The following is a 19,665-nucleotide window of genomic DNA, read 5'->3' on the forward strand; positions in this document are numbered from 1 at the left end:
ATAAACCCTGCCTGCATGTCAGTCTGTCTCCGGAGCAAGCAGGCAGCCACAAGAGGGCAACAAGCACTGCGAAATAAGAAGAAGAGGAGGAGGACGACAACAACAGCAGCAGTAATAGCAGTAGCAGTAGCATCAAGTTGTGCAAAATCCAGGTACAAGTGCAAAGCAATTTCTCTTGCTTGCCTCAGAAATTTTAATACTCCATTCTCTTCCACGGAAAAAAAGTTTTCAAGTCAGCAGGAAAATCTGAAACAAAATGAAGAAACCAAAATGAAAATAAATAAATTTGGACAAAAGAAAAAACAATTACCAAAAATTACAATGATAACAATACATCATATTTATATAGCGCCAACACATTCCGCAGCGCTGTACAATTTGTCAGGTTAATTTACAGACAACAATATACATTACAAAACTAGTCATTTCACACAATGCAGAAACTGAGGGCCCTGCTCGCAAGAGCTGACAATCTAAGAGGTAGAAGGGGTGACACAAAATTATTGAACCAAAAAAAATAAATAAAATTCGGAAATACAAATAGGATTTCTCATCTAATTCTTCTGATTTGTTGCAAGACATTGAAATGCCAGCAAGCAAGCAGCAGAAGGAAAAAAGAAATTCTTTTTCTATTTTTCAACCAAATTAAGAGGGGTGCACCGGTCCTGGAGATACTGCAATACCAGGTCAATGCGTGGAGTGGACAGAGCAAGCTCTATTTCCATCTCCCTGTTCCAAAAATCCATTTAATATATGGTCCCCAGATAGGGGACGTATCAGATATTAAACTGATAAGAACAGATACTACACTTGATCTTAGCCAAAAGGCCGAGAAGCGATAACCCAAAAATTGGACGCACCCGAGCGGCGCCCCCCGGAAGCAACGTGCACTGCCAAAGGAGAAGGAAGAACAGCTAGCAACCTGGTCAGCAACTCTCACACCCAGGCAAGAAACACAGGTGCACAGCATTACCACAGTCAGCCAATCAATGGTTAATCACTACAGGAAAGTGACCACAGGTGATAGTAGAACTTTGGCGGCAAGGACTCGGCAGTGCACTGCCTTCGCAGCAGGCAAATCTGCATCAGGCCCGCCTCTGCATTAGACCACACCCACTAAAACGTACTTCACGAAGAGTTTGTTTGCTTTTCCTCGAAACACAGCTTCTACGGTTTAATTCCCAAAAAATAGAAAAGGAATACATTACATCACAAAATTGGGGCCCCCACAAGAAGAGAGTGAGTGGGGGGAATAGGAAAGCAAGCAGGGAGAAGAAGAAGAAGGATGGCTCTGGCTCTAAGACTCGTCAGGTTTGTCCACCGGAGGCCCGCACGGCTGGAGCATCTTCTCCATCAAATTGAAGCGCACACGGGCCTTGCTCTCGTTCTCAGCTACAGCAAAGTAGTTCAGCAGGTCAAAGTGGCCCATGTAAGAGCAGTAGGAGTCTCGGTGCTGATTCACCAGCCATTCCCACTTGGTGGTATCTGCGTGACCAGTGCCAATATATTTGGACTGGAGGTGCTCCAGCTGGCTGTGGATAGTGTACCGATCTGTCATGGTGTGTGAGGTCTGCACCAAAAGGTGAACAGGGTGATAGCCAATGCGTTTGGCATCACAGTAGGGCCCACGGCCCCACCTCTACACTTCTCAGCACATCGCTGTCTGCTTGGTACATTTTTGTCGTCATCAAAGCAAGTCCAAAAAATGCTAGACAGAGAAAATTTCCGAAACCGTACGAAGAATGTTCCTCTTGTACAGCGAAACAGATCAAATCCAGTTGCCACTACTGTCACTCAGCGATGCACAGCGCTTGCTGCAAATCTGCATAAACCCTGCCTGCATGTCAGTCTGTCTCCGGAGCAAGCAGGCAGCCACAAGAGGGCAACAAGCACTGCGAAATAAGAAGAAGAGGAGGAGGACGACAACAACAGCAGCAGTAATAGCAGTAGCAGTAGCATCAAGTTGTGCAAAATCCAGGTACAAGTGCAAAGCAATTTCTCTTGCTTGCCTCAGAAATTTTAATACTCCATTCTCTTCCACGGAAAAAAAGTTTTCAAGTCAGCAGGAAAATCTGAAACAAAATGAAGAAACCAAAATGAAAATAAATAAATTTGGACAAAAGAAAAAACAATTACCAAAAATTACAATGATAACAATACATCATATTTATATAGCGCCAACACATTCCGCAGCGCTGTACAATTTGTCAGGTTAATTTACAGACAACAATATACATTACAAAACTAGTCATTTCACACAATGCAGAAACTGAGGGCCCTGCTCGCAAGAGCTGACAATCTAAGAGGTAGAAGGGGTGACACAAAATTATTGAACCAAAAAAAATAAATAAAATTCGGAAATACAAATAGGATTTCTCATCTAATTCTTCTGATTTGTTGCAAGACATTGAAATGCCAGCAAGCAAGCAGCAGAAGGAAAAAAGAAATTCTTTTTCTATTTTTCAACCAAATTAAGAGGGGTGCACCGGTCCTGGAGATACTGCAATACCAGGTCAATGCGTGGAGTGGACAGAGCAAGCTCTATTTCCATCTCCCTGTTCCAAAAATCCATTTAATATATGGTCCCCAGATAGGGGACGTATCAGATATTAAACTGATAAGAACAGATACTACACTTGATCTTAGCCAAAAGGCCGAGAAGCGATAACCCAAAAATTGGACGCACCCGAGCGGCGCCCCCCGGAAGCAACGTGCACTGCCAAAGGAGAAGGAAGAACAGCTAGCAACCTGGTCAGCAACTCTCACACCCAGGCAAGAAACACAGGTGCACAGCATTACCACAGTCAGCCAATCAATGGTTAATCACTACAGGAAAGTGACCACAGGTGATAGTAGAACTTTGGCGGCAAGGACTCGGCAGTGCACTGCCTTCGCAGCAGGCAAATCTGCATCAGGCCCGCCTCTGCATTAGACCACACCCACTAAAACGTACTTCACGAAGAGTTTGTTTGCTTTTCCTCGAAACACAGCTTCTACGGTTTAATTCCCAAAAAATAGAAAAGGAATACATTACATCACAAAATTGGGGCCCCCACAAGAAGAGAGTGAGTGGGGGGAATAGGAAAGCAAGCAGGGAGAAGAAGAAGAAGGATGGCTCTGGCTCTAAGACTCGTCAGGTTTGTCCACCGGAGGCCCGCACGGCTGGAGCATCTTCTCCATCAAATTGAAGCGCACACGGGCCTTGCTCTCGTTCTCAGCTACAGCAAAGTAGTTCAGCAGGTCAAAGTGGCCCATGTAAGAGCAGTAGGAGTCTCGGTGCTGATTCACCAGCCATTCCCACTTGGTGGTATCTGCGTGACCAGTGCCAATATATTTGGACTGGAGGTGCTCCAGCTGGCTGTGGATAGTGTACCGATCTGTCATGGTGTGTGAGGTCTGCACCAAAAGGTGAACAGGGTGATAGCCAATGCGTTTGGCATCACAGTAGGGCCCACGGCCCCACCTCTACACTTCTCAGCACATCGCTGTCTGCTTGGTACATTTTTGTCGTCATCAAAGCAAGTCCAAAAAATGCTAGACAGAGAAAATTTCCGAAACCGTACGAAGAATGTTCCTCTTGTACAGCGAAACAGATCAAATCCAGTTGCCACTACTGTCACTCAGCGATGCACAGCGCTTGCTGCAAATCTGCATAAACCCTGCCTGCATGTCAGTCTGTCTCCGGAGCAAGCAGGCAGCCACAAGAGGGCAACAAGCACTGCGAAATAAGAAGAAGAGGAGGAGGACGACAACAACAGCAGCAGTAATAGCAGTAGCAGTAGCATCAAGTTGTGCAAAATCCAGGTACAAGTGCAAAGCAATTTCTCTTGCTTGCCTCAGAAATTTTAATACTCCATTCTCTTCCACGGAAAAAAAGTTTTCAAGTCAGCAGGAAAATCTGAAACAAAATGAAGAAACCAAAATGAAAATAAATAAATTTGGACAAAAGAAAAAACAATTACCAAAAATTACAATGATAACAATACATCATATTTATATAGCGCCAACACATTCCGCAGCGCTGTACAATTTGTCAGGTTAATTTACAGACAACAATATACATTACAAAACTAGTCATTTCACACAATGCAGAAACTGAGGGCCCTGCTCGCAAGAGCTGACAATCTAAGAGGTAGAAGGGGTGACACAAAATTATTGAACCAAAAAAAATAAATAAAATTCGGAAATACAAATAGGATTTCTCATCTAATTCTTCTGATTTGTTGCAAGACATTGAAATGCCAGCAAGCAAGCAGCAGAAGGAAAAAAGAAATTCTTTTTCTATTTTTCAACCAAATTAAGAGGGGTGCACCGGTCCTGGAGATACTGCAATACCAGGTCAATGCGTGGAGTGGACAGAGCAAGCTCTATTTCCATCTCCCTGTTCCAAAAATCCATTTAATATATGGTCCCCAGATAGGGGACGTATCAGATATTAAACTGATAAGAACAGATACTACACTTGATCTTAGCCAAAAGGCCGAGAAGCGATAACCCAAAAATTGGACGCACCCGAGCGGCGCCCCCCGGAAGCAACGTGCACTGCCAAAGGAGAAGGAAGAACAGCTAGCAACCTGGTCAGCAACTCTCACACCCAGGCAAGAAACACAGGTGCACAGCATTACCACAGTCAGCCAATCAATGGTTAATCACTACAGGAAAGTGACCACAGGTGATAGTAGAACTTTGGCGGCAAGGACTCGGCAGTGCACTGCCTTCGCAGCAGGCAAATCTGCATCAGGCCCGCCTCTGCATTAGACCACACCCACTAAAACGTACTTCACGAAGAGTTTGTTTGCTTTTCCTCGAAACACAGCTTCTACGGTTTAATTCCCAAAAAATAGAAAAGGAATACATTACATCACAAAATTGGGGCCCCCACAAGAAGAGAGTGAGTGGGGGGAATAGGAAAGCAAGCAGGGAGAAGAAGAAGAAGGATGGCTCTGGCTCTAAGACTCGTCAGGTTTGTCCACCGGAGGCCCGCACGGCTGGAGCATCTTCTCCATCAAATTGAAGCGCACACGGGCCTTGCTCTCGTTCTCAGCTACAGCAAAGTAGTTCAGCAGGTCAAAGTGGCCCATGTAAGAGCAGTAGGAGTCTCGGTGCTGATTCACCAGCCATTCCCACTTGGTGGTATCTGCGTGACCAGTGCCAATATATTTGGACTGGAGGTGCTCCAGCTGGCTGTGGATAGTGTACCGATCTGTCATGGTGTGTGAGGTCTGCACCAAAAGGTGAACAGGGTGATAGCCAATGCGTTTGGCATCACAGTAGGGCCCACGGCCCCACCTCTACACTTCTCAGCACATCGCTGTCTGCTTGGTACATTTTTGTCGTCATCAAAGCAAGTCCAAAAAATGCTAGACAGAGAAAATTTCCGAAACCGTACGAAGAATGTTCCTCTTGTACAGCGAAACAGATCAAATCCAGTTGCCACTACTGTCACTCAGCGATGCACAGCGCTTGCTGCAAATCTGCATAAACCCTGCCTGCATGTCAGTCTGTCTCCGGAGCAAGCAGGCAGCCACAAGAGGGCAACAAGCACTGCGAAATAAGAAGAAGAGGAGGAGGACGACAACAACAGCAGCAGTAATAGCAGTAGCAGTAGCATCAAGTTGTGCAAAATCCAGGTACAAGTGCAAAGCAATTTCTCTTGCTTGCCTCAGAAATTTTAATACTCCATTCTCTTCCACGGAAAAAAAGTTTTCAAGTCAGCAGGAAAATCTGAAACAAAATGAAGAAACCAAAATGAAAATAAATAAATTTGGACAAAAGAAAAAACAATTACCAAAAATTACAATGATAACAATACATCATATTTATATAGCGCCAACACATTCCGCAGCGCTGTACAATTTGTCAGGTTAATTTACAGACAACAATATACATTACAAAACTAGTCATTTCACACAATGCAGAAACTGAGGGCCCTGCTCGCAAGAGCTGACAATCTAAGAGGTAGAAGGGGTGACACAAAATTATTGAACCAAAAAAAATAAATAAAATTCGGAAATACAAATAGGATTTCTCATCTAATTCTTCTGATTTGTTGCAAGACATTGAAATGCCAGCAAGCAAGCAGCAGAAGGAAAAAAGAAATTCTTTTTCTATTTTTCAACCAAATTAAGAGGGGTGCACCGGTCCTGGAGATACTGCAATACCAGGTCAATGCGTGGAGTGGACAGAGCAAGCTCTATTTCCATCTCCCTGTTCCAAAAATCCATTTAATATATGGTCCCCAGATAGGGGACGTATCAGATATTAAACTGATAAGAACAGATACTACACTTGATCTTAGCCAAAAGGCCGAGAAGCGATAACCCAAAAATTGGACGCACCCGAGCGGCGCCCCCCGGAAGCAACGTGCACTGCCAAAGGAGAAGGAAGAACAGCTAGCAACCTGGTCAGCAACTCTCACACCCAGGCAAGAAACACAGGTGCACAGCATTACCACAGTCAGCCAATCAATGGTTAATCACTACAGGAAAGTGACCACAGGTGATAGTAGAACTTTGGCGGCAAGGACTCGGCAGTGCACTGCCTTCGCAGCAGGCAAATCTGCATCAGGCCCGCCTCTGCATTAGACCACACCCACTAAAACGTACTTCACGAAGAGTTTGTTTGCTTTTCCTCGAAACACAGCTTCTACGGTTTAATTCCCAAAAAATAGAAAAGGAATACATTACATCACAAAATTGGGGCCCCCACAAGAAGAGAGTGAGTGGGGGGAATAGGAAAGCAAGCAGGGAGAAGAAGAAGAAGGATGGCTCTGGCTCTAAGACTCGTCAGGTTTGTCCACCGGAGGCCCGCACGGCTGGAGCATCTTCTCCATCAAATTGAAGCGCACACGGGCCTTGCTCTCGTTCTCAGCTACAGCAAAGTAGTTCAGCAGGTCAAAGTGGCCCATGTAAGAGCAGTAGGAGTCTCGGTGCTGATTCACCAGCCATTCCCACTTGGTGGTATCTGCGTGACCAGTGCCAATATATTTGGACTGGAGGTGCTCCAGCTGGCTGTGGATAGTGTACCGATCTGTCATGGTGTGTGAGGTCTGCACCAAAAGGTGAACAGGGTGATAGCCAATGCGTTTGGCATCACAGTAGGGCCCACGGCCCCACCTCTACACTTCTCAGCACATCGCTGTCTGCTTGGTACATTTTTGTCGTCATCAAAGCAAGTCCAAAAAATGCTAGACAGAGAAAATTTCCGAAACCGTACGAAGAATGTTCCTCTTGTACAGCGAAACAGATCAAATCCAGTTGCCACTACTGTCACTCAGCGATGCACAGCGCTTGCTGCAAATCTGCATAAACCCTGCCTGCATGTCAGTCTGTCTCCGGAGCAAGCAGGCAGCCACAAGAGGGCAACAAGCACTGCGAAATAAGAAGAAGAGGAGGAGGACGACAACAACAGCAGCAGTAATAGCAGTAGCAGTAGCATCAAGTTGTGCAAAATCCAGGTACAAGTGCAAAGCAATTTCTCTTGCTTGCCTCAGAAATTTTAATACTCCATTCTCTTCCACGGAAAAAAAGTTTTCAAGTCAGCAGGAAAATCTGAAACAAAATGAAGAAACCAAAATGAAAATAAATAAATTTGGACAAAAGAAAAAACAATTACCAAAAATTACAATGATAACAATACATCATATTTATATAGCGCCAACACATTCCGCAGCGCTGTACAATTTGTCAGGTTAATTTACAGACAACAATATACATTACAAAACTAGTCATTTCACACAATGCAGAAACTGAGGGCCCTGCTCGCAAGAGCTGACAATCTAAGAGGTAGAAGGGGTGACACAAAATTATTGAACCAAAAAAAATAAATAAAATTCGGAAATACAAATAGGATTTCTCATCTAATTCTTCTGATTTGTTGCAAGACATTGAAATGCCAGCAAGCAAGCAGCAGAAGGAAAAAAGAAATTCTTTTTCTATTTTTCAACCAAATTAAGAGGGGTGCACCGGTCCTGGAGATACTGCAATACCAGGTCAATGCGTGGAGTGGACAGAGCAAGCTCTATTTCCATCTCCCTGTTCCAAAAATCCATTTAATATATGGTCCCCAGATAGGGGACGTATCAGATATTAAACTGATAAGAACAGATACTACACTTGATCTTAGCCAAAAGGCCGAGAAGCGATAACCCAAAAATTGGACGCACCCGAGCGGCGCCCCCCGGAAGCAACGTGCACTGCCAAAGGAGAAGGAAGAACAGCTAGCAACCTGGTCAGCAACTCTCACACCCAGGCAAGAAACACAGGTGCACAGCATTACCACAGTCAGCCAATCAATGGTTAATCACTACAGGAAAGTGACCACAGGTGATAGTAGAACTTTGGCGGCAAGGACTCGGCAGTGCACTGCCTTCGCAGCAGGCAAATCTGCATCAGGCCCGCCTCTGCATTAGACCACACCCACTAAAACGTACTTCACGAAGAGTTTGTTTGCTTTTCCTCGAAACACAGCTTCTACGGTTTAATTCCCAAAAAATAGAAAAGGAATACATTACATCACAAAATTGGGGCCCCCACAAGAAGAGAGTGAGTGGGGGGAATAGGAAAGCAAGCAGGGAGAAGAAGAAGAAGGATGGCTCTGGCTCTAAGACTCGTCAGGTTTGTCCACCGGAGGCCCGCACGGCTGGAGCATCTTCTCCATCAAATTGAAGCGCACACGGGCCTTGCTCTCGTTCTCAGCTACAGCAAAGTAGTTCAGCAGGTCAAAGTGGCCCATGTAAGAGCAGTAGGAGTCTCGGTGCTGATTCACCAGCCATTCCCACTTGGTGGTATCTGCGTGACCAGTGCCAATATATTTGGACTGGAGGTGCTCCAGCTGGCTGTGGATAGTGTACCGATCTGTCATGGTGTGTGAGGTCTGCACCAAAAGGTGAACAGGGTGATAGCCAATGCGTTTGGCATCACAGTAGGGCCCACGGCCCCACCTCTACACTTCTCAGCACATCGCTGTCTGCTTGGTACATTTTTGTCGTCATCAAAGCAAGTCCAAAAAATGCTAGACAGAGAAAATTTCCGAAACCGTACGAAGAATGTTCCTCTTGTACAGCGAAACAGATCAAATCCAGTTGCCACTACTGTCACTCAGCGATGCACAGCGCTTGCTGCAAATCTGCATAAACCCTGCCTGCATGTCAGTCTGTCTCCGGAGCAAGCAGGCAGCCACAAGAGGGCAACAAGCACTGCGAAATAAGAAGAAGAGGAGGAGGACGACAACAACAGCAGCAGTAATAGCAGTAGCAGTAGCATCAAGTTGTGCAAAATCCAGGTACAAGTGCAAAGCAATTTCTCTTGCTTGCCTCAGAAATTTTAATACTCCATTCTCTTCCACGGAAAAAAAGTTTTCAAGTCAGCAGGAAAATCTGAAACAAAATGAAGAAACCAAAATGAAAATAAATAAATTTGGACAAAAGAAAAAACAATTACCAAAAATTACAATGATAACAATACATCATATTTATATAGCGCCAACACATTCCGCAGCGCTGTACAATTTGTCAGGTTAATTTACAGACAACAATATACATTACAAAACTAGTCATTTCACACAATGCAGAAACTGAGGGCCCTGCTCGCAAGAGCTGACAATCTAAGAGGTAGAAGGGGTGACACAAAATTATTGAACCAAAAAAAATAAATAAAATTCGGAAATACAAATAGGATTTCTCATCTAATTCTTCTGATTTGTTGCAAGACATTGAAATGCCAGCAAGCAAGCAGCAGAAGGAAAAAAGAAATTCTTTTTCTATTTTTCAACCAAATTAAGAGGGGTGCACCGGTCCTGGAGATACTGCAATACCAGGTCAATGCGTGGAGTGGACAGAGCAAGCTCTATTTCCATCTCCCTGTTCCAAAAATCCATTTAATATATGGTCCCCAGATAGGGGACGTATCAGATATTAAACTGATAAGAACAGATACTACACTTGATCTTAGCCAAAAGGCCGAGAAGCGATAACCCAAAAATTGGACGCACCCGAGCGGCGCCCCCCGGAAGCAACGTGCACTGCCAAAGGAGAAGGAAGAACAGCTAGCAACCTGGTCAGCAACTCTCACACCCAGGCAAGAAACACAGGTGCACAGCATTACCACAGTCAGCCAATCAATGGTTAATCACTACAGGAAAGTGACCACAGGTGATAGTAGAACTTTGGCGGCAAGGACTCGGCAGTGCACTGCCTTCGCAGCAGGCAAATCTGCATCAGGCCCGCCTCTGCATTAGACCACACCCACTAAAACGTACTTCACGAAGAGTTTGTTTGCTTTTCCTCGAAACACAGCTTCTACGGTTTAATTCCCAAAAAATAGAAAAGGAATACATTACATCACAAAATTGGGGCCCCCACAAGAAGAGAGTGAGTGGGGGGAATAGGAAAGCAAGCAGGGAGAAGAAGAAGAAGGATGGCTCTGGCTCTAAGACTCGTCAGGTTTGTCCACCGGAGGCCCGCACGGCTGGAGCATCTTCTCCATCAAATTGAAGCGCACACGGGCCTTGCTCTCGTTCTCAGCTACAGCAAAGTAGTTCAGCAGGTCAAAGTGGCCCATGTAAGAGCAGTAGGAGTCTCGGTGCTGATTCACCAGCCATTCCCACTTGGTGGTATCTGCGTGACCAGTGCCAATATATTTGGACTGGAGGTGCTCCAGCTGGCTGTGGATAGTGTACCGATCTGTCATGGTGTGTGAGGTCTGCACCAAAAGGTGAACAGGGTGATAGCCAATGCGTTTGGCATCACAGTAGGGCCCACGGCCCCACCTCTACACTTCTCAGCACATCGCTGTCTGCTTGGTACATTTTTGTCGTCATCAAAGCAAGTCCAAAAAATGCTAGACAGAGAAAATTTCCGAAACCGTACGAAGAATGTTCCTCTTGTACAGCGAAACAGATCAAATCCAGTTGCCACTACTGTCACTCAGCGATGCACAGCGCTTGCTGCAAATCTGCATAAACCCTGCCTGCATGTCAGTCTGTCTCCGGAGCAAGCAGGCAGCCACAAGAGGGCAACAAGCACTGCGAAATAAGAAGAAGAGGAGGAGGACGACAACAACAGCAGCAGTAATAGCAGTAGCAGTAGCATCAAGTTGTGCAAAATCCAGGTACAAGTGCAAAGCAATTTCTCTTGCTTGCCTCAGAAATTTTAATACTCCATTCTCTTCCACGGAAAAAAAGTTTTCAAGTCAGCAGGAAAATCTGAAACAAAATGAAGAAACCAAAATGAAAATAAATAAATTTGGACAAAAGAAAAAACAATTACCAAAAATTACAATGATAACAATACATCATATTTATATAGCGCCAACACATTCCGCAGCGCTGTACAATTTGTCAGGTTAATTTACAGACAACAATATACATTACAAAACTAGTCATTTCACACAATGCAGAAACTGAGGGCCCTGCTCGCAAGAGCTGACAATCTAAGAGGTAGAAGGGGTGACACAAAATTATTGAACCAAAAAAAATAAATAAAATTCGGAAATACAAATAGGATTTCTCATCTAATTCTTCTGATTTGTTGCAAGACATTGAAATGCCAGCAAGCAAGCAGCAGAAGGAAAAAAGAAATTCTTTTTCTATTTTTCAACCAAATTAAGAGGGGTGCACCGGTCCTGGAGATACTGCAATACCAGGTCAATGCGTGGAGTGGACAGAGCAAGCTCTATTTCCATCTCCCTGTTCCAAAAATCCATTTAATATATGGTCCCCAGATAGGGGACGTATCAGATATTAAACTGATAAGAACAGATACTACACTTGATCTTAGCCAAAAGGCCGAGAAGCGATAACCCAAAAATTGGACGCACCCGAGCGGCGCCCCCCGGAAGCAACGTGCACTGCCAAAGGAGAAGGAAGAACAGCTAGCAACCTGGTCAGCAACTCTCACACCCAGGCAAGAAACACAGGTGCACAGCATTACCACAGTCAGCCAATCAATGGTTAATCACTACAGGAAAGTGACCACAGGTGATAGTAGAACTTTGGCGGCAAGGACTCGGCAGTGCACTGCCTTCGCAGCAGGCAAATCTGCATCAGGCCCGCCTCTGCATTAGACCACACCCACTAAAACGTACTTCACGAAGAGTTTGTTTGCTTTTCCTCGAAACACAGCTTCTACGGTTTAATTCCCAAAAAATAGAAAAGGAATACATTACATCACAAAATTGGGGCCCCCACAAGAAGAGAGTGAGTGGGGGGAATAGGAAAGCAAGCAGGGAGAAGAAGAAGAAGGATGGCTCTGGCTCTAAGACTCGTCAGGTTTGTCCACCGGAGGCCCGCACGGCTGGAGCATCTTCTCCATCAAATTGAAGCGCACACGGGCCTTGCTCTCGTTCTCAGCTACAGCAAAGTAGTTCAGCAGGTCAAAGTGGCCCATGTAAGAGCAGTAGGAGTCTCGGTGCTGATTCACCAGCCATTCCCACTTGGTGGTATCTGCGTGACCAGTGCCAATATATTTGGACTGGAGGTGCTCCAGCTGGCTGTGGATAGTGTACCGATCTGTCATGGTGTGTGAGGTCTGCACCAAAAGGTGAACAGGGTGATAGCCAATGCGTTTGGCATCACAGTAGGGCCCACGGCCCCACCTCTACACTTCTCAGCACATCGCTGTCTGCTTGGTACATTTTTGTCGTCATCAAAGCAAGTCCAAAAAATGCTAGACAGAGAAAATTTCCGAAACCGTACGAAGAATGTTCCTCTTGTACAGCGAAACAGATCAAATCCAGTTGCCACTACTGTCACTCAGCGATGCACAGCGCTTGCTGCAAATCTGCATAAACCCTGCCTGCATGTCAGTCTGTCTCCGGAGCAAGCAGGCAGCCACAAGAGGGCAACAAGCACTGCGAAATAAGAAGAAGAGGAGGAGGACGACAACAACAGCAGCAGTAATAGCAGTAGCAGTAGCATCAAGTTGTGCAAAATCCAGGTACAAGTGCAAAGCAATTTCTCTTGCTTGCCTCAGAAATTTTAATACTCCATTCTCTTCCACGGAAAAAAAGTTTTCAAGTCAGCAGGAAAATCTGAAACAAAATGAAGAAACCAAAATGAAAATAAATAAATTTGGACAAAAGAAAAAACAATTACCAAAAATTACAATGATAACAATACATCATATTTATATAGCGCCAACACATTCCGCAGCGCTGTACAATTTGTCAGGTTAATTTACAGACAACAATATACATTACAAAACTAGTCATTTCACACAATGCAGAAACTGAGGGCCCTGCTCGCAAGAGCTGACAATCTAAGAGGTAGAAGGGGTGACACAAAATTATTGAACCAAAAAAAATAAATAAAATTCGGAAATACAAATAGGATTTCTCATCTAATTCTTCTGATTTGTTGCAAGACATTGAAATGCCAGCAAGCAAGCAGCAGAAGGAAAAAAGAAATTCTTTTTCTATTTTTCAACCAAATTAAGAGGGGTGCACCGGTCCTGGAGATACTGCAATACCAGGTCAATGCGTGGAGTGGACAGAGCAAGCTCTATTTCCATCTCCCTGTTCCAAAAATCCATTTAATATATGGTCCCCAGATAGGGGACGTATCAGATATTAAACTGATAAGAACAGATTTTTTTTTGATTTACTAGCCACTAAGGGCCATTTTTATTAAGCAAGAAAGTCAAGTAACATACATTTTTATGATTATTCATGTATACAAATAATCACATAATTTAGCATAAAATAACATAAATATACAAGTTTACACGTCTCAGTCACAGAAATGCATAAAATATCATATCACAGTTCATTAAAAGATTCCGACTCGGTACATAAGTTGGACACATGGTGACGTCAAGTAGCTGTTCTCCACTCCTCATAATGCCATAATTTTATTGCAGGAGCGTTCTGTTTTTTGTCTAAAACATAATATAAATACATTCCACTAAAACACAGATTTAAAACGTCGCGTGTAGTTAAAAGTTCATGTTTAAAGACTAAAATGTTTCTCGCCGCCCAGAGTGCGCCCTTTGCTGTGTTGATGGCCTTCCACGCCGTCGCCTGATGTCTTTGGGAGGGGCATCTGAATAGTCCATATAAAATAGTTTCAGGGGTTAAAATCTGGAGGTCCGCCATCTTCTTTAAAAGTGGAAAAAACAGCTTCCAGAAATCTTGCGCGAAACTGCAGTCCCAAAGGAGGTGTTGTATTGTTTCATCTCTCCTACATCCAGTCCTGGGACAGACGGCGGACCTCGCATAGCCCCTCCGGTATTGGAACGCCCGGCATGGAAGGCACATCTGGGCGCAACTCCAGGCGAGGTCTCTCTGTGGGTTAAAAAGATAAGAAGCGTTAATTAAAATCCACGCGGTTTTGCTCTTTTGCTCACTGAGGTTACCAATCTTACACACGACCTCTTTGCTTTTAAAATCTGCGGTTAACTTTTTGCTATTCTTAAGAAGTTCAACACTCTTACTTTTTAAGTCATATAAAAACACAATTTTTTCTATTATCACATAGTGCGGGACTAATTTAAAAGAGTAAGGGGCTGTTAAAACGATATCGAACCACTTAAATCTCCGCATAAAAAAACCTAGATAATAACGAGTAAAATATGACCAATGGTTGTTTTTAAAAAGAGTGTTAAAAACGTAGCAAAAATATTTTAATAAAAGGAATCTGCTAAAATCGGGAAAATCCCTCCCCCCGTTCTTTTTGGACTTCATTACTTCACTTCGTTTTAATTTCTCCATAGGGGAGTTCCAAAAGAACGTGTAACAGTTTTTCGTGATTTTTTTAAGCATATTTGTGGGGGGAGGGAACACCATGCTTAAATAGAGTAAAATCGGTAAAATAATCATCTTTAAAACCAGCACTTTACCCTCCATGGACAGATTCCTCAATTTCCAGAGACACAGCTTAGCATTTACCTTGTCCGCCACCATGTTCCAACTTGTCACGCCATTATTAGACTCGCTGAAAGAAATGCCTAAAATGGTTATTGACTCTAAAACTGGGACGGGTACATCTTTAAAATCCATTCCTCTCCCAATTTCTAAAACAGAGCTCTTGTTAAAATTAACCTTAAAACCAGAGGCACAGCAATAAAACTCGATTTGTCTTAATGTTTTTAAAAGCGAAGGGGTGTCCCTGCATAAAATCGCGACATCGTCCATGTACCCCACTGCTTTAGCCTCGACCCCCGCCCCCCCTGGGAGGGGGACGCCATGGATCTGCTTGTCTTTGCGTATTACACTTAAAAGAGGCTCTAACGCACAAATAAAAAGCAGTGGGGACAAGGGACACCCCTGTTTTACCCCTGATTCTAAAAAAAATTCCTCTGTTTTAAAACCATTGATTAAAACTTGGCTAGTACAACAGTCATAAAAAGCCCGTAGCGATAATAAAAAACCTTCAGGTATGCCCATCTTCTCTAAAACCTTAAACAAATAAAAATGCGACACTCTGTCGAAGGCTTTTTCAAAGTCTATGGAAAGTATTGCCAAATGACCTCTGCGGCTCTTAGTATCCTCTATCACGTCCTTTATTAAATTAAGGTTCTCCCAGATGTTGCGCCCCGGGATTGCACATACCTGGTTTCCGTGAATTATTTTAGCGGCGATGTTTTTGAGGCGGGTAGCACACAGCTTAGCCATGATTTTATAATCCGTGTTTAGGAGTGTGATTGGCCTCCAATTTTTTAAATCACTTTTTTCTCCTTTTTTATATATCAAAGTTACCACACCTCTTTTCCAGGACCCCGGGATCTGCTTGGATCTAAAAACCTCTAAAAACAAAGTAAAAAGGTCATCCTTTAAAACTTCATAAAACTTTACATAAAATTCGACAGGCATACCATCCAGTCCGGGCACCTTCCCCGTCTTAAAGCTTTTAATAGCGTCTAAAATTTCCCTCTCATTGGGCTCTCGGGATAAAAAGTTTTGTGAGACAGGGTCTAAAACTGCTGTAATTTCTTTCAGCGAGTCATCTAAAAAAGACTGATCCACGGGCTTAGCACTAAAAAGGTTAGAATAAAAACCATGTACCTTTTTTAAAATATTTTGGATATTAGATTCACCATCAATTTCTGAGATGCACTCTTTTTTACCGTTTGCCTTTTTAAAAAAATATCTGGAACACGTTTCATTTTGTTCTATGTGCTTAATACGGGAGCGGAAGATAATCTCCTTCCCTTTCTTTTCCAGACATTTTCTAATTTCTTCCTTCAGAATTAAAATCTCGTGTTCCATATCAAGGCCATGGTTTTTAAAATAGTAAAAGGTCTGCAAGCGGGTGTTTAAATTGTCATAAAAAGCCCTGTTTTCCTTTGCGATCTTTTTTCCCCATTTGATAAAAAACTTACGAATTTTCTTTTTTGTGTCTTCCCACCAGGCTACGATGGAGGACTGGGGATTTCTTTGCCGCCTGCAGACCGCATAAAACCTTTTAAAATCTTCTGCCACCCGTGGATCGTCTAGCAGGGAAACATTCAATTTCCAAGACCTAAAACCTCTAAAATGATTATTATTAAGATTCACAGTAAAACATATCATTTTATGGTCAGAAAAAACATTGGCTAAAACCTCGCAACTAGATGGCAGTACGTCCTCAGAGCATAAAACAAAATCGATTCTAGAACTACAGGTTGCGTTGCTCCAGGTGGCGCCGGCTTCCTCCGGTATGCCCCTGTTACAAGTTTTGTACACGTCTGTTAAATTATTGTCAATGATTATGTTTTTGAGCATACCGGAGGTTTTATCGTAGTTGCGACTATTGCTGCTTGTCAGCCGGCGCTCACCCTTGAGGACGGTGTTAAAATCCCCGGCAAGGATGAGGGGTTCAGCAGAATTTATATGCAGTTGTAATACCTCCATCATCCTTGCCCTGTCGTCTCTGTTGGGGGAAGCATAAAAATTTAAAAACTGCCATCTAGTGCCGTCAATAAAAGCTTTAACCAATAAAATCCTACCAGGTAAAATTTCTTGGATAAAATCAATTTGAATGTTTCCCCTAAAAAGAATGGCGACCCCGGCGGATCCGGGCTCGTTAGACCCGGACCACGCAGACGAACCATAGATCCAGTCTCTTTCGTAGATTTCGTAGTTTGAACGGTGGGGGATGCTGCACTCCTGCAGGAAAAACACTGATGCCGATAAAAGTGAAAGATAATTCATTAAAGCCGCACGCCTCCTTCTGCTGCTGGCGCTCCTTATATTTAGTGTAATGCCCTTCAGGACTGCCATGAGGAGAGAAGGAGAGGTTATAGTTCACACGAAAAAAACAACGATACTTCATCCCAAGGAAGACTTCCTGGTTTCTGTATGCTAATCTTCTGACCCACCAGCCCGCCTCACTATCTGGCAATCTTCCCCACTCAGGTCAGACCTGGGGGAAAAGGAGAGGGAGCTAGCATCGTCAAAACCGCAGATAACCCCGCTACGGGATCTCGCGTCAATGTTTGGCCACAGGTCCACTAGGGCCTCCAGGGACTGGGCATTCAGATCCATTTCGTATGAGTCAGGTGGTCTACCCGGGGACCCCCCTTCCTCCCTCGGGCTTTCACCCGGCTGATCTACGGGAGGGGGGGGGCTGCGCACATGGCGGTGTGTTTACCATTTCGTACGGGTCAGGGACAGCATCACCTGGGGCGGGCACACCAGTCTCACCCGACACGCCCACTCCCCTGGGCGACACCACCCCCTCATCCCCGTAATGGAACCTAGGATCTCTGAGAATGCCCATACCTATCCCTCTCTTTGACCCGGACTTGGACCCTGAGTCGGGCGCTGGCTGGCTTTCCGACCTCTTAGGCCCGCTGCCACTATGGGTCTTCCCAGCACCCTTAGTACCCTGCGAGGCAGACTTTTTGAGTTTTTTTGGCCCCAGGTCTACAGCTTCGCCCTCCTCAAATACAATCCTGGTCCCTACCCTCGGGGTATCTGCAATGACCATGCTCACCAACTCGGCAGACTCTGTTCCAGCAGTCTCCATTTGCTCCCCCCCCTGGCGGGCCGGTGGGGTCTCCGGGGGATCAGGCGGTACCTCTGGGGGGGCCGGGGGCACCTCTGGTTCTTCACCTGTGGTCTCCATTGGTGACTCTTCCTTCCTCTCCTCCTCCTTTTCCTCTCCCTCCGGGCCAGGCTCAGCTGACGTGTCATCTCCGGCACATTTGTTGTGGGGGCATTCCCTGTACAGGTGTCCCACCTGCTGGCAGAAATTGCAGCGCCTGTCGCTTTCACAGTTCTTCATCTGGTGGTCAGTGCCGCCGCAATTTCGACAGGTAACATTGCAGCTTTCTTTGGTGTGGCCGTACTTCCCACAGCTCCTGCAGAAGGGCTGCATCCCCTTATAAAAGAGGTCGCCATTCACCGTACCGAGTCGGAACCGGGCGGGTGGGAGTAGTGGTCGTCCATCCTCGCCCATCTTTAAATTGACTGAGAACCGCCACTTGACGCACCATATGCCGCATTCATTTTCGACGGATCCAAGGAATTCCACGTCTAGAAAAAAGAATTTAACAAACCTTATTACTACATCATCAGGCACTAATGGGGAGTACATTTTAAGAGTTAGTATGGTTCTCTCGCCATGGTGCAGTAGCACATCAACGCCCATATCAGCTAATTTCTGGCGGTGTAAACGGGCCATGCCTAAGGCAGTTTTGTAATATTCCGGGCCATTAAAAGTAATGTCATAGTCCCCTCTTTTCTGGTAGTCCTGCATGGCCAGGACATTACGCCTATGTACTTGGAGGACGCCCTCCAACACCTTTTCTACCACAAAAACAACTGGACGGCCTCCAGTCTCAGCTCCACTGAGGTGGATCCTCAGGGAATTTGGGATGCGGACATATTCAGGCACTTGTTTAAAAGGCCTGTCCATGTCCGCAACCGGTTACCGCAACCAACGCAACAAAATGTTTCTCTTTAGCCACTAAGGACTCAAAAGAGAGCTCACTGGGGGATCCCTCCTCGTTCCTCTCAGGACTAATCCTCCCCCCCTATAGCAGCAGGTGGGTGAAGTCCGGGCAATGAACCCGGACGATCCCACCAGGCCGAGGGGGAGGGTACCTAAGAGGGCCTGTCGCACTGACTTGGACCAAATAACTTGCCACTGAACAGACAAATCACTTGATCTTTGCCAGAAGGCCGAGAAGCGATAACCCAAAAATTGGACGCACCCGAGCGGCGCCCCCCGGAAGCAACGTGCACTGCCAAAGGAGAAGGAAGAACAGCTAGCAACCTGGTCAGCAACTCTCACACCCAGGCAAGAAACACAGGTGCACAGCATTACCACAGTCAGCCAATCAATGGTTAATCACTACAGGAAAGTGACCACAGGTGATAGTAGAACTTTGGCGGCAAGGACTCGGCAGTGCACTGCCTTCGCAGCAGGCAAATCTGCATCAGGCCCGCCTCTGCATTAGACCACACCCACTAAAACGTACTTCACGAAGAGTTTGTTTGCTTTTCCTCGAAACACAGCTTCTACGGTTTAATTCCCAAAAAATAGAAAAGGAATACATTACATCACAAAATTGGGGCCCCCACAAGAAGAGAGTGAGTGGGGGGAATAGGAAAGCAAGCAGGGAGAAGAAGAAGAAGGATGGCTCTGGCTCTAAGACTCGTCAGGTTTGTCCACCGGAGGCCCGCACGGCTGGAGCATCTTCTCCATCAAATTGAAGCGCACACGGGCCTTGCTCTCGTTCTCAGC

The 19,665-nt window shown here is 45.0% G+C and overlaps 8 non-coding genes across 8 annotated transcripts; all 8 read right to left on the reverse strand.

The window, feature by feature from the left end:
• Positions 1 to 649: 649 nt before the first annotated feature.
• LOC142188240 (U2 spliceosomal RNA) lies at positions 650 to 840 on the reverse strand. Its single transcript, XR_012712772.1, has one exon. It is a non-coding gene; the product is annotated as a U2 spliceosomal RNA (small nuclear RNA).
• Positions 841 to 2,475: 1,635 nt separating this feature from the next.
• LOC142188252 (U2 spliceosomal RNA) lies at positions 2,476 to 2,666 on the reverse strand. Its single transcript, XR_012712783.1, has one exon. It is a non-coding gene; the product is annotated as a U2 spliceosomal RNA (small nuclear RNA).
• Positions 2,667 to 4,301: 1,635 nt separating this feature from the next.
• Positions 4,302 to 4,492, reverse strand: LOC142188263 (U2 spliceosomal RNA). The gene has a single exon (XR_012712794.1). It is a non-coding gene; the product is annotated as a U2 spliceosomal RNA (small nuclear RNA).
• Positions 4,493 to 6,127: 1,635 nt separating this feature from the next.
• Positions 6,128 to 6,318, reverse strand: LOC142188275 (U2 spliceosomal RNA). Its single transcript, XR_012712805.1, has one exon. It is a non-coding gene; the product is annotated as a U2 spliceosomal RNA (small nuclear RNA).
• Positions 6,319 to 7,953: 1,635 nt separating this feature from the next.
• On the reverse strand, positions 7,954 to 8,144 carry LOC142188287 (U2 spliceosomal RNA). Its single transcript, XR_012712815.1, has one exon. It is a non-coding gene; the product is annotated as a U2 spliceosomal RNA (small nuclear RNA).
• Positions 8,145 to 9,779: 1,635 nt separating this feature from the next.
• Positions 9,780 to 9,970, reverse strand: LOC142188241 (U2 spliceosomal RNA). Its single transcript, XR_012712773.1, has one exon. It is a non-coding gene; the product is annotated as a U2 spliceosomal RNA (small nuclear RNA).
• Positions 9,971 to 11,605: 1,635 nt separating this feature from the next.
• LOC142188242 (U2 spliceosomal RNA) lies at positions 11,606 to 11,796 on the reverse strand. Its single transcript, XR_012712774.1, has one exon. It is a non-coding gene; the product is annotated as a U2 spliceosomal RNA (small nuclear RNA).
• Positions 11,797 to 13,431: 1,635 nt separating this feature from the next.
• On the reverse strand, positions 13,432 to 13,623 carry LOC142188281 (U2 spliceosomal RNA). Its single transcript, XR_012712811.1, has one exon. It is a non-coding gene; the product is annotated as a U2 spliceosomal RNA (small nuclear RNA).
• Positions 13,624 to 19,665: the final 6,042 nt, after the last annotated feature.

This window comes from Leptodactylus fuscus, unplaced genomic scaffold (assembly GCF_031893055.1).
Source record: "Leptodactylus fuscus isolate aLepFus1 unplaced genomic scaffold, aLepFus1.hap2 HAP2_SCAFFOLD_409, whole genome shotgun sequence".
NCBI lineage: Eukaryota > Metazoa > Chordata > Amphibia > Anura > Leptodactylidae > Leptodactylus > Leptodactylus fuscus.